The sequence below is a fragment of the Dermacentor albipictus genome, chromosome 7 (assembly GCF_038994185.2).
Source record: "Dermacentor albipictus isolate Rhodes 1998 colony chromosome 7, USDA_Dalb.pri_finalv2, whole genome shotgun sequence".
In the NCBI taxonomy this organism is placed as follows: domain Eukaryota; kingdom Metazoa; phylum Arthropoda; class Arachnida; order Ixodida; family Ixodidae; genus Dermacentor; species Dermacentor albipictus.
In genome coordinates this window covers 137,313,622-137,326,049 of record NC_091827.1, presented here as the reverse complement: position 1 = coordinate 137,326,049, position 12,428 = coordinate 137,313,622, and positions in this window count along the sequence as shown.

Here is a 12,428-nt window from a genome sequence, read left to right as displayed (position 1 = left end):
GCAAAGAAAAAGCCGCTTTTGTGACCCCATGCGGATTGTTTGAATTCAACATCATGCCGTATGGTTTTTGCAACGCGCCTTCAACATTTGAAAGGTTTATGGATAGAGTACTGAGCAGCCTGAAATGGGAGGTTAGTTTGTGTTATCTAGACGACGTCATCATTTTGGACGCACTTTTGCAGAGCATAATCATCGACTGGACGTTGTTCTGGCGTGCCTCGAACAAGCTGCCCTTACCCTCCATTCAAAGAAATGTCACTTTGGCCAACGAGAGACGCTAGTACTTGAACATCTCGTGGACAAGCAGGGGGTGCAATCAGACCCACAGTAGGTCACTGCAGTTAGCCGCTTTAAGCAACCCCAGTCACAACGCGAGCTGAGGAGATTCTTGGGACTTTTCTCTTACTTCCCACGTTTTGTGCCTAACTATGCAGATACTCTGCAAAGTTAGGCACTCTGACTTCACTTCTGCACAAGGAGAACCCTTTCACCTGGATAGCAGAGTGCGATTCCTCCTTTCGTGAACTGAAGTTCCGGCTCTTTCGCGGACCTATACTTCTCCATTTTGATCCCTCTGCGACAACGAAATTGCACACCGGCGCGAGTGGAATCAGCCTCGCCGCCGTCCTCGTCCAGCGTTTTGGTGACGCCGACCATGTCATTGCCTATGCCAGCCGTTCATTGAGCAAGGCCGCACAGAATTACACTGTCACTGAGCAAGACTGTCTCGCTGTCGTCTTTGCATTCCAAAAGCTGCACCCATATCTCTACGGGCGCTGCTTCACGATCGCTACTGATCACCACTCACTATATTAGTTGGTCTCCACGACCCGTCTGGCCGCCTTGCTCGATGAGCGCTACGTTTGCAGAAATTTGACTTTGCAGTACATCACAAGAGTGGCTGACATCATGCGGACGCCGACTGTCTTTAGAGGCTCCCTCCACCAACAAGTGCATGTCACGCCGACAATTTCGAGGAATTTCTGGCCTCCATCGACGACATTTTTTCCCGACCTGGCCACTTTCCGGCAAGCGCAGTGGCCCGACCGCAGCCTGGATGCCATCTTCGCCTCAGCTGCTCAACCACCAGGTAACAATGGATTTCTCATCCAAGATGACCTGCTCTACAAGAATAATTATGCGATTGATGGTGCCCTCATTCCCGCGTGCTCCGTGCTATGCACGATGACTCGACCGCTGGGCACCTGGGTTTCACTAAAACATATCACCGCATTCAGGGCCGATTCTACTGGACTAGTATGCGACGGGATATAGGAAAGTATGTGGCCAGTTGGAACAAGTGCCAGCAATTCAAGAGCCCTAATAGTGCTCCGGTCGGACTCCTTCACCCTGTGGCGCCACCATCGTCTCCTTTCGAAATGGTTGAAGTGAATCTTCTCAGCCCATTTCCGCACTCAACAAACGACCACCATTAGATTATATTCTGCGTCGACCATCTGACGCGTTATGCTGAAAACGCAGCGCTGTCAACGGCCACGGGTCTTGATGCTTCCTGCTTCCTCCTGTCCTCCGGTATACTACGTCATGGACCCCGTATTTTTATTGTGTGCGATGGTGGTCGCCATTTCGTCGCCGACGTAGTCACCGAGGTGTTGCGTCTCTGTGCTAGCCAGTTTCGCCATGCGACCCCGTGCAACCCGCAGACAAATGGTCTCGTCGAGCGCACTAAAAGAACTTTGAGCAACATGCTTTGGGATAATGATTTGGGCACAAACATTGGGATGATATCTTGCCTTTTATCACATACGCCTACAACACTGCAAAGCATTAAACTACAGGCTACAGTCCTTTCTATTTGCTTTATGTCAGACTACCCCACACCTCCAACAAAACTTTTACGATTGGGTGCGTTTATTTCAAGATGAATTGATGAAAAGGGCCGCACCGACATCGAGCCGCTGCAAAGGCAAGCGCACTTCCTTTTCCTCTTCCTTCTTCCTTGCTGTAGCTTTAGCGTAACAATATAAAAAACTTACTGCAGAAAAAAAATGCAGGCTGGTTAATGAAATGAGCACACGTAGGCAGATCCTACTTTAAGTATACCAAGTATTTCAAATTAAATTAGCGACATGATATTCGACGACAATGTAATTTATGTTCACTGGCCCTTCCTACTTGCTTGCATTTCTCAAACGATTAGGAGGAGGCCATCTAAAGCAGATAAGGGAAGATGCCTCAATGCGTGTTGCAACTGTCTCTGCCCCTTTAACCAGGCGCCACTGGGTTGATGATAGTGGATTGAATGAGAACGGTGAATCGGCACTTTGCAAGGTGCGAAGAAGCTCAGCAGCCTGAATAACTTTACAAGCAGGAGGCATTTACAGCCTTCCCCATCTCTCCATCCCGCGCCGCAGTCACTCGGAGAAAGGCGACATGATAAACTCAGACGCACGTAGCCAATGAGGAACCACACATAATACCGGTGTCACACGACCACTTTTGATCGCTATCAAGCTCGATCCAGATCGACGTTCTCGGCCGCGATTGGCTCACACGCGCAGCTTGCGCGAAGGAGCCAATCGCGACCGGGAAATTCGATCCGGATCGGGCTTGATTGCGATCAATAGTGCACCGTGTGATACCGGTATAAAATAGAACGCAGACGCAGGCTGGGAAAATATGAGCAAAACGAAAACAAGGCGAAAGCAGCAGCCAGCTTTTCGACAAGTGGACTTCTCTTCTTCAAGGCGACACATGCTTTCCTCGCCAGAGTATATATAGCTGGGGTTCATCAAAAGAGGATAGGGCGTACGGCGGGTGGGATTGGCCACGAGCGAAGGTGTGTTAGCGGCGATGGTGCGAATGGAGAACATAGGAGTGCTGTGCCCAAAACCAGTGACACGGCCGTCTGTCAATCACGTCTCGACGGCCATGTGTCAGCCGGTGTGCCAATGCCATGCACAACAGCATTCTTATTACCTGTTTCGCTGGTGGTCGCGGCCTAGCGTGTCTCTCAGAGTTATAATAGAAGGAGCGGCTAAAACCGGTGCTCGTGAAGAAACATTTAAATACTGAAATGAAATAAATAAGTAAATAAAAGGAAAATAAAAAAGAACGGAAAGATAAAAAACACCACTAAGCAACCAAAGTACGTTTTGTTGCCTATCATCATCATCATCATCATCATCATCAGCCTGGTTACGCCCGCTGCAGGGCAAAGGCCTCTCCCATACTTCTCCAACGACCCCGGTCATGTACTAATTGTGGCCATGTCGTCCCTGCAAACTTCTTTATCTCATCCGCCCACCTTACTTTCTGCCGCCCTCTGCTACGCTTCTCTTCCGTTGGAATCCAGTCCGTAACCCTTAATGACCATCGGTTATCTTCCCTCCTCATTACATGTCCTGCCCGTGCCCATTTCTGTTTCTTGATTTCAACTAAGACGTTATTAACTCGCATTTGTTCCCTCTCCCAATCTGCTCTTTTCTTATCCCTTAACGTTACACCCATCATTCGTCTTTCCATAGCTCGTTGTGTCGTCCTCAATTTAAGTAGAACACTTTTCGTAAGCCTCCAGGTTTCTGCCCCGTAGGTGACTACTGGTAAGACGCAACTATTATACACTTTTCTCTTGAGGGATAATGGCAACCTGCTGTTCATGATCTGAGAATGCCTGCCAAACTCACCCCAGCCCATTCTTATTATTCTGATTATTACCGTCTCGAGATCCGGATCCGCGGTCACTACCTCTCCTAAGTAGATGTATTCCCTTGCCACTTCTGGTGCTTCGCTGCCTATCGTAAACTGCTGTTCTCTTCCGAGACTGTTAAACATTACTTTAGTTTTCTGCAGGTTAATACTTAGACCCACCCTTCTGCTTTGCCTTTCCAGGTCAGTGAGCATGCATTGCAATTGGTCCCCTGAGTTACTAAGCAAGGCAATATCATCAGCGAATCGCAAGTTACTAAGGTATTCTCCATTAACTTTTATCCCCATTTCTTCCCAATCCAGGTCTCTGAATACCTACTGTAAACACGCTGTGAATAGCATTGGAGAGATCGTATCTCCCTACCTGACGCCTTTCTTTATTGGGATTGTGTGGCTTTCTTTGTGGACGACTACGGTGGCTGTGAAGCCGCTATAGATATCTTTCAGTATTTTTACATACGGCTCGTCTACACCCTGATTCCGTAATGCCTCCATGATTGCTGAGGTTTCCACAGAATCAAATGCTTTCTCGTAATCAATGAAACCTATATATAAAGTTTGGTTATGTTCCACACATTTCTCTTGATAGTGGGAATATGGTCTATTGTTGAGTAGCCTTTACGGAATCCTGCCTGGTCCTTTGCTTGACAGAAGTCTAAGGTGTTGCTGATTCTATTTCCGATTACCTTAAGAAATAGTTTGTAGGCAACTGACAGTAAGCTGATCGGTCTATAATTTTTCAAGTCCTTGGCGTCCCCTTTCTTATGGACTAAGATTATGTTAGAGTTCTTGCAAGATTCCGGTACGCTCAATATCATGAGGCGTTGCGTATACAGGGCGGCCAGTTTCTCTAGAACAATCTGCCCACCATCCTTCAACAAATCTGCGGTTACCTGATCCTCCCCAGCTGTCTTCCCCCTTTGCATCGCTCTCAAGGCTTTCTTTACTTCTTCCGGCGTTACCTGTGAGATTTCGAATTCCTCTAGACTATTTTCTCTTCCATTATCGTCGTGGGTGCCACTGGTACTGTATAAATCTCTATAGAAATCCTCAGCCACTTGAATGATCTCATCCACATTAGTATTGATATTTCCGGCTTTGTCTCTTAACGCATACACCTGATTTTTGCCAATTCCTAGTTTCTTCTTCACTGCTTTTAGGCTTCCTCCGTTCCTGTGAACATGTTCAATTCTATCCATATTGTACTTCCTTATGTCAGCTGTCTTACGCTTGTTGATTAACTGCCAGTTCTGTTCTAGCTGTAGGGATAGAGGCTTTTATACATTGGCGTTTCGTGATCAGATCTTTCGTCTCTTGCGATAGCTTACTGGTATCATGTCTAACGGAGTTACCACCGACTTCTATTGCACATTCCCTAATGATGCCCACAAGATTGTCGTTCATTGCTTCAACACTAAGGTCCTCTTCCTGAGTTAAAGCCGAATACCTGTTGTGTAGCTTGATCTGGAATTCCTCTATTTTCCCTCTTACCGCTGACTCATTTATCGGCTTCTTATGTGCCAGTTTCTTCCATTCCCTCCTCAGGTCTAGGCTAATTTGAGTTCTTATCATCCTATGGTCACAGCAGCGCACCTTGCTGAGCACGTCCACATATTGTATGATGTCAGGGTTAGCGCAGAGTATGAAGTCTATTTCATTTCTAGTCTCGCCGTTCGGGCTCCTCCACGTCCACTTTCGGCTATCCCGCTAGCGGAAGAAGGTATTCATTATCCGCATATTATTCTGTTCCGCAAACTCTACTAATAACTCTCCCCTGCTATTCCTAGTGCCTATGCCATATTCCCCCACTACCTTGTCTCCAGCCTGCTTCTTGCCTACCTTGGCATTGAAGTCGCTCATTAGTATAGTGTACTTAATTTTCACTCTACCCATCGCCGATTCCACGTCTTCATAGAAGCTTTCGACTTCCTGGTCATCGTGACTGGATGTAGGGGCGTAGACCTGTACAACCATCATTTTGTACATCTTATTAAGTTTCACAACAAGACCTGCCACCCTCTCATTAATGCTATAGAATTCATGTATGTTACCAGCTATATTCTTATTAATGAGGAATCCGACTCCTAGTTCTCGTCTCTCCGCTAAGCCCTGGTAGCACGGGACGTGCCCACTTTTTAGCACTTTATATGCTTCTTTTGGCCTCCTAGATTCACTGAGCCCTATTATATCCCATTTACTGCCCTCGAATTCCTCCAATAGCACTGCTAGACGCGCCTCACCAGATAACGTTCTAGCGTTAAACGTTGCCAGGTTCATGTTCCAATGGCGGCCTGTCCGGAACCAGGGATTCTTAGCACCCTCTGCTGCGTCGCAGGTCTGACCGCCGCCATGATCAGTTGCTCGCAGCTGCTGGGGACTGAGGGCCGGGATTTGATTGTTGTGTTCATATACGAGGTTGTGGCCAAGTACTGCACCAGGGTGGCTAATCCTGCTCTGGTGAGGGAGTGCGTTACCGGTTCTGGTCACCGGGATCAGGCCACACTCCAAGCCTGTTTATGCAATTTTATCAATATGGGATTTTTTTTTGATCCGGAGGAAAATTGCGCGGCACCGGGATTCGAACCATGGACCTCTTGCACGCGAGGCGGGTGTTCTACCTCTACGCCATCGCTGCATTCTATAAGCTATCTAGCTTGAAATATTTTTGAGGCCTCGACAAGAAAATTAAGCGCAAAAGGACACCACGTCTCAACATGTTTCACCCGGCGGTCTGCCCGAACCAAACAGAAATGACTACCGCGCGCTGCGGATAGCACACGCAGCAAATCTCGCCCTTTCCTCCAATCCCGCAAACTCACCGCCAAACAAACAAATTACAGATTTCACCTAAAGACTTACACTAGCTGCATTAAACAGAGGAAAATCCCTAAAGGTCTTAAAGTTAAGGTTAGACGGGCCTCGGTTCTTTACCCTCCAGACTATTATTGACGTGGAATGCTGTCCTAGAAAATGCATCGCTCTCTTTAATTGACATACTCTAGGAACACTGCACGGAACAACTTACACTGATTGCTGATCGACTCGACAGCATAAATCTCGACAGCATAAAGAAGAGAATTTGAACAATTCGTACAAACTAGGGAGGAAAAGTTACTAGATAAATAGCAGCACAAACGTATTCGAGCTGCAGATCCTCCTCCCCCCCCCCAAAAAAAAACTAATGTAACCGCTACAACCCCTACACACACGCTGCATTTCCTTCGAGTTATCGACGGCATCAGCGCCAAAGAAATCCTTTCCGACCGCGCTATTCTAGTCACTTTGGATGTTTCTGCCCTTTACACCAACATTCCCATGAGTGAAGGAATTGAAGCCGTTTCTAGATCCCTCGCAATCAATCCCCAAGCGCACGCTCCTGGAGTTCACTTATCGCTCCTTAGGTTAGTTCTCACGCTCAACTATTTCGAATTCGATTCTATACACTACCTGCAAATTTTCGGCACTAGCATGGGTACGCCATTCGCTCCCACGTATGCGAACATTTTCATGGGACAGCTCGAAGCAGACCTGCTGAAATCCTACCCTTTAAAACCCCACACCTATCTTCGTTACATTGACGACATATTTATAATATGGGAACACAGCACAAGCCCGTTTGAATTAACATTAGCCATTTCAATTGCTTTCACCTGAGTAATAAATTTACTGCTCATCACTCTCCTAGTCAGATCAACTTCATTGACACGACGGTCTACACAGAAAACGGAAAACTGCGAACGACGCTTTACCGGAAGCCTACAGATAGCCAGCAATATGTTGACTACAAGCCATCACCCGCGACAATGCAAGCCAGGAATTCTTGTCGGACAAGCGAAAAATAAGAATCTGCAGCGAAGACCACGATCTTATCTACCACCTAAGTGACCTTAATACAAAGCTAGCAGGAAGAAACTATCCACAAGTTGCTCTCCATACAGCTTATGATGTCACGTAAAGATTCGAGAGACAGTCGGAATTAGCGAAGAAACAGCCTACACCGAAATCTGACAGACCGCCAGCCTTTACAACAAAATATTCTAAAGCTCTCCCAAACATAAAGAATATTCTACGAAATTACTACCCAATATTTGGCAGTATTTATCAAGTAACGAGCGTCTGAGAAAATTGTTCCCGGATGTGCCAAGGGTCACCTATCACCGCAACAGGAAACTTAGACATGTTAGTGCACACAAAAGTCAGCCAACATCATTCTCCCGTAATAAAAGCATGTTGTCGCTCCAGATGCAAAACCTCAGGCACCTTCAAAGTGACATTAAAATTAAAAGCACCAGAAATAGCTAAGCACACGAAGTAAAATATAGCTTTACTTGTACAAGTTCGGATACGATTTATATGCTTGAATGTTCCTTCTGTAGGAAACAATATGTCGGTGAAACGGGACAATGAATGAACGTTAAACGGACATCACGCGGACACAGTTAAAAAGCTTCCCAAAGTCGTCACCGAGCATTTCAATTAAACAGGTCATAATTTATATGAACTTTAACTCTTCATCTCACTATGAATATTCCGTTCTGAACGAGAAAGAAAATACTGAGAATAATGTCTTCTCCAAAATTTCACGACGTTGCAACGAATCGGCATAAACATTTCAAGGTGAGCTTTAGAATCTATTCGCTGTGCTAGATCTTAAGCTATAGGCGACAACACTCAGTTTGGTTGCTTAGTGGTCCTTCTAATTTTGTCTGTTTTCTTTTTGTATTTTTCTCTTCGTTTTTTTTTCATTTATTTATTCCACTTCTTCGTCTACATCTGCAGTTATTCCTTCTTGCTTATTTTCTTTTGTAATCCCGAGTATTTTATTGCTACCACGGCGGTAGCAGAATCGTCAATTAATTACAAGCGCGAAATGTTAAAACCATGTCTGACTGATCTAAAAAGGCACCTCTTAGGTTAAATGAGGCATACAATTCCCAACTCCCTAGCGTTTAGGCCTGCAGCGTTCCCAGAAAAACTACGGGGTCCGTTAACCCCGTCAATTGCCTCCTTCTCATTGGCTATAGTATAAACGCTGTCCAAAGCTCTAGAAAGGCTGAAGACATGACTGGGAGCTGCCAAGGTGCTTGCGCGAGGCTCATAGCGGCGGCGCGACGCACCATTCTGATGGCCGTGGAGGGAGCCCCAGTTTTCGGACGCCACGGGACAAGCAGAGGCGATGAGCGGAAGGTACGCGACTCAGCGCCTCTCGGTGGGCGCTGAAAACTTTTCCAATTTTTTTTTATTTTTACACACTTGTTAAGTGCTGTTACAATTGAGCGAAATTATATCCTGTACCTAGGGGCCTTTATGACCGCGTGCATGCCTGAGATTCGGACAAGAAGAGGTTAGGACCACCAGGAATTGACACTGTATCGTGCAACACGAAATATTTAAGAAAACGGCTTTGCGAATTCACTGCCGACATACCTTGCACACGCTTTCTAGTGACAACACTAGAGCGTATAACGCATAGAAATTCCAAACAACTTCACCGGCCATGATTCCCTCTTTATAAGCCCACAATGCATAGAATCTACATAAAACGGCAAGTTAGGCCAATCGGTTGGGATTCATAGTAAGGTTCGCTACAGCGCAACACAAAACCAGGACAAGAGATGGTACAAAAGGAAGACACGGCGCTGACTGTCAACTTATATTTTATTGAAGATATCTCTAACATATATATAGGTGCCAGTTGATATTCATGATATGCATGAGACAGAGAGATTAGAACTTGAGACTGACTCCAACCAAATAACTGAATTTTATTAGCCCGACGTTTCGGAGCCCATTCGGCTCCTTCTTCAGGGGGTTGTTCTTCGGGGGGTGGCGGTGTGCCTCTTTTAAAGCGTCTTTTTTTGAAGAAAGGAGGGGGGGGAACACGGGAGGTGGGGAGACACTCCACAGACGGAAAGGTGGGGGGGAACAAAAGGAAAGGGGGGTTTGTGTTGTTGACCGCTTCCAAGGAGCTGCGATGACCGGTGCTGGGTGGAGTGCTCACGAGGGTGCCCTTGATGGGCCGCGGGGGGGGGGAGGTTACAGGGTCGCGCCGACGTTCTGTGTTGGTGAAACGAGCGGGAGTCTATCTGGCTGTGCGTCCTTTTCTTCTTTTCGTCATGTCGCCAAGGCCATGGACATAGACCGAGGGTAGGTTGCCCTTCACACGGTTTATGTTATTCTCCGTATTCTGAATGTGCCATGACTCCAGTAGTAGTCTCTTTCGCCAGTTCGATGATGCGTTGATGCATCGAGGCAACTGTGACAAACTGACGCCTAATCAAAATTGGCATAAGTAACGCAGTTCGTCGTCATGAAGAGTGATAGACGGTTAGCTAAAACACGCTTTGTCCCTAATGTTTATATTGTGAGCCTCAGCCATTTTCCTTGTCAATTGGCTTGCGTGTTTAAAAAAGACCCAATTTTTTAGAAAATTTGGGGTGACAACCGCATGACTTGCAATGCTCCGGGAGATGAAATGGCACAACACTTCCAGGGGTTGCGCCACGTGAACGTAAACAAACGCACGAGCACAAGATGGCGAAAGAGGCAATAGCGAAACAAATCTGAACATCTTCGACATGCGTGGAAAAGATTTTCCGCCCCCTTCAACAAGCCTCAACAAGTGTGTGAGCGTAGCCATAATTCGCTGTGCTCGCTTTCTCGCGTTATTTTGTTCTCATGGTCGTTCAGCCTATTCGTTTGCATTGACAATCATCTACGATGGTTTCTGCATTTTTTATGTACATTGTGCTCACAGTAGAGTTCGTGCCACTTCCTTTAAAGCACCGTTCCTAGAAACGGCTTTACCGATGTGCTCCTCCGGTGGCACCTAAAGTGATGTTCGCTCTTTAATTCCATACTTTATTTATGCTGCAAGCGAAACATGATTTAGTGTTCAGGAGCCAAGCTTCAAGTTGTTCATGGGTCTCAGGAGGGAGCGCGTTGTCTGATTAATAATAAACGGAAAATTAGAGATCCACTAGTACGTGCACACGCTAAAAGGAGTTAGTGAAATGGCTGTGAACGGCATAACAATTTCAGGAACTGATTTAGCTAAAGCTTTCAACGACTATCTAGCAAACTTGAATTTTCCTGCACCATCAGGAGACTGTACCTAATACTTGACTGGATGTTGCCTTGAGACAATTAATTTGAGTCGTTTCGGAAACGGAAGTTTTCTCTATTATCATGAAATTAAGAAATACTAGCTCCAGTGATATCTTTGACATTCAAGTCCGCCCGATTAACTTCATTGCTCACATCATTGCTGTTGCCCATATTTTCCATCTTTGTCTGTCAAGTGGAGTATTTCCAGCACAGCTACAGTGCGCCAAGGCTTCTGTTCTACACAAGAAATCTGACAGAAATAATTTAGCAAATTACAGACCCATTTCTATATTACCAATTTTTTTCTGATGTACTTGAAAATGCCATCCATTCACGTCTGGTTTATTTACAGATAAACATAACATCCTGATTTCCTGTCAATACGGTTTTAGGGAACACCGTTCCACCGAACTTCTCCTGCTTCATCAAAAAGAGTTCATTCTAAAAAAACTTGAAGAAAAACGATACCGTACTGGGAGTTTTATAGACTTTACAAAAGCATTTGATTCTCTTAACCGGGGTATCTTGCTGACAAAATTAGAATTCTACGGAATTCGTGGTGCTGCCTTGAAGTTATCGGAATCATACCTTAGTACTCGAATTCAGTCTGTTTCAGTAAACAACAGCACCTACACATTTAAATCTACTTTGTTTGGTGTTCCTCAGGGAAGTATTTTGTTTTTCGAGGGTGACGATTACGAAAAACTTGTTAATCGTGCAAACAGCACTTTAGCTAAACTTCATGATTGGTGTTCCTGCAACGGCTTGGTTATTAATACCCAAAAAACTCAAGCAGTCGTTTTCCGAGCGAAGGGCAGAGACATTGTTCCAAATAACGTTCTTCAAATACCATGTCACCCGATAGAAATTGTGACAGAATTTAAAACTCTAGGCGTATTTTTTTTCAGAGCGCATTCTCTGGGACTCGCCGCTAATCATGTTATTATGACCTTAGCTCGCACTATAGGCTTATTCTAAAGTCATCGAGACCTATTTCCTGTAAGCACAAGACTGCTGATTTATCATTCACTGTTTTTACGCGCATAAATTACTGCTTTTAATGTGGGGCAAGACAACCTCAACAAACGCCAGGAAGCTAACGGTAATGCAAAATAGTGTAATCCCGATTATTGTAAATTCTCCACCAGACTACTCAGCAGACAGCTTGTTTAGAAAGTTTAGACTAAGTAACGTAGAGAACTTGTATAACTATCCCCTTTGTAAAAAGAGAGGAGATGAAAAGAAACAAGGCATTAATCACATAACTAATCTGGCAAACTTGCAAACGAATGCCCATTATTATAAAACTAGACATCCTGAGCACTAGGAAGTCCATCGTAACCGCACTAATTACGGTGTACAAATGTTACGACACACAGTACCAAATGTATTAAATTATTTTTTTCGCAAGGAAATTGATATGATGAGCCCTTCGAAAACAGGATTCAGTGATTATTCCTTTAGCTGTTTAAAAATAGCGTTGAGACAAAGTAATTCCGTCTTTCTTCTTTTTTCTTTCTCAAATGCTACAAATGTACCATCTATGCACTACTTTTTATGGAAAGTTCTCAGATTTTATCTGCATGCTCTGTGTACCTGTTAATTCTTCTTTTTGATTTTATAAATACGGTTCTTTCAAATCTTTGAAGTAT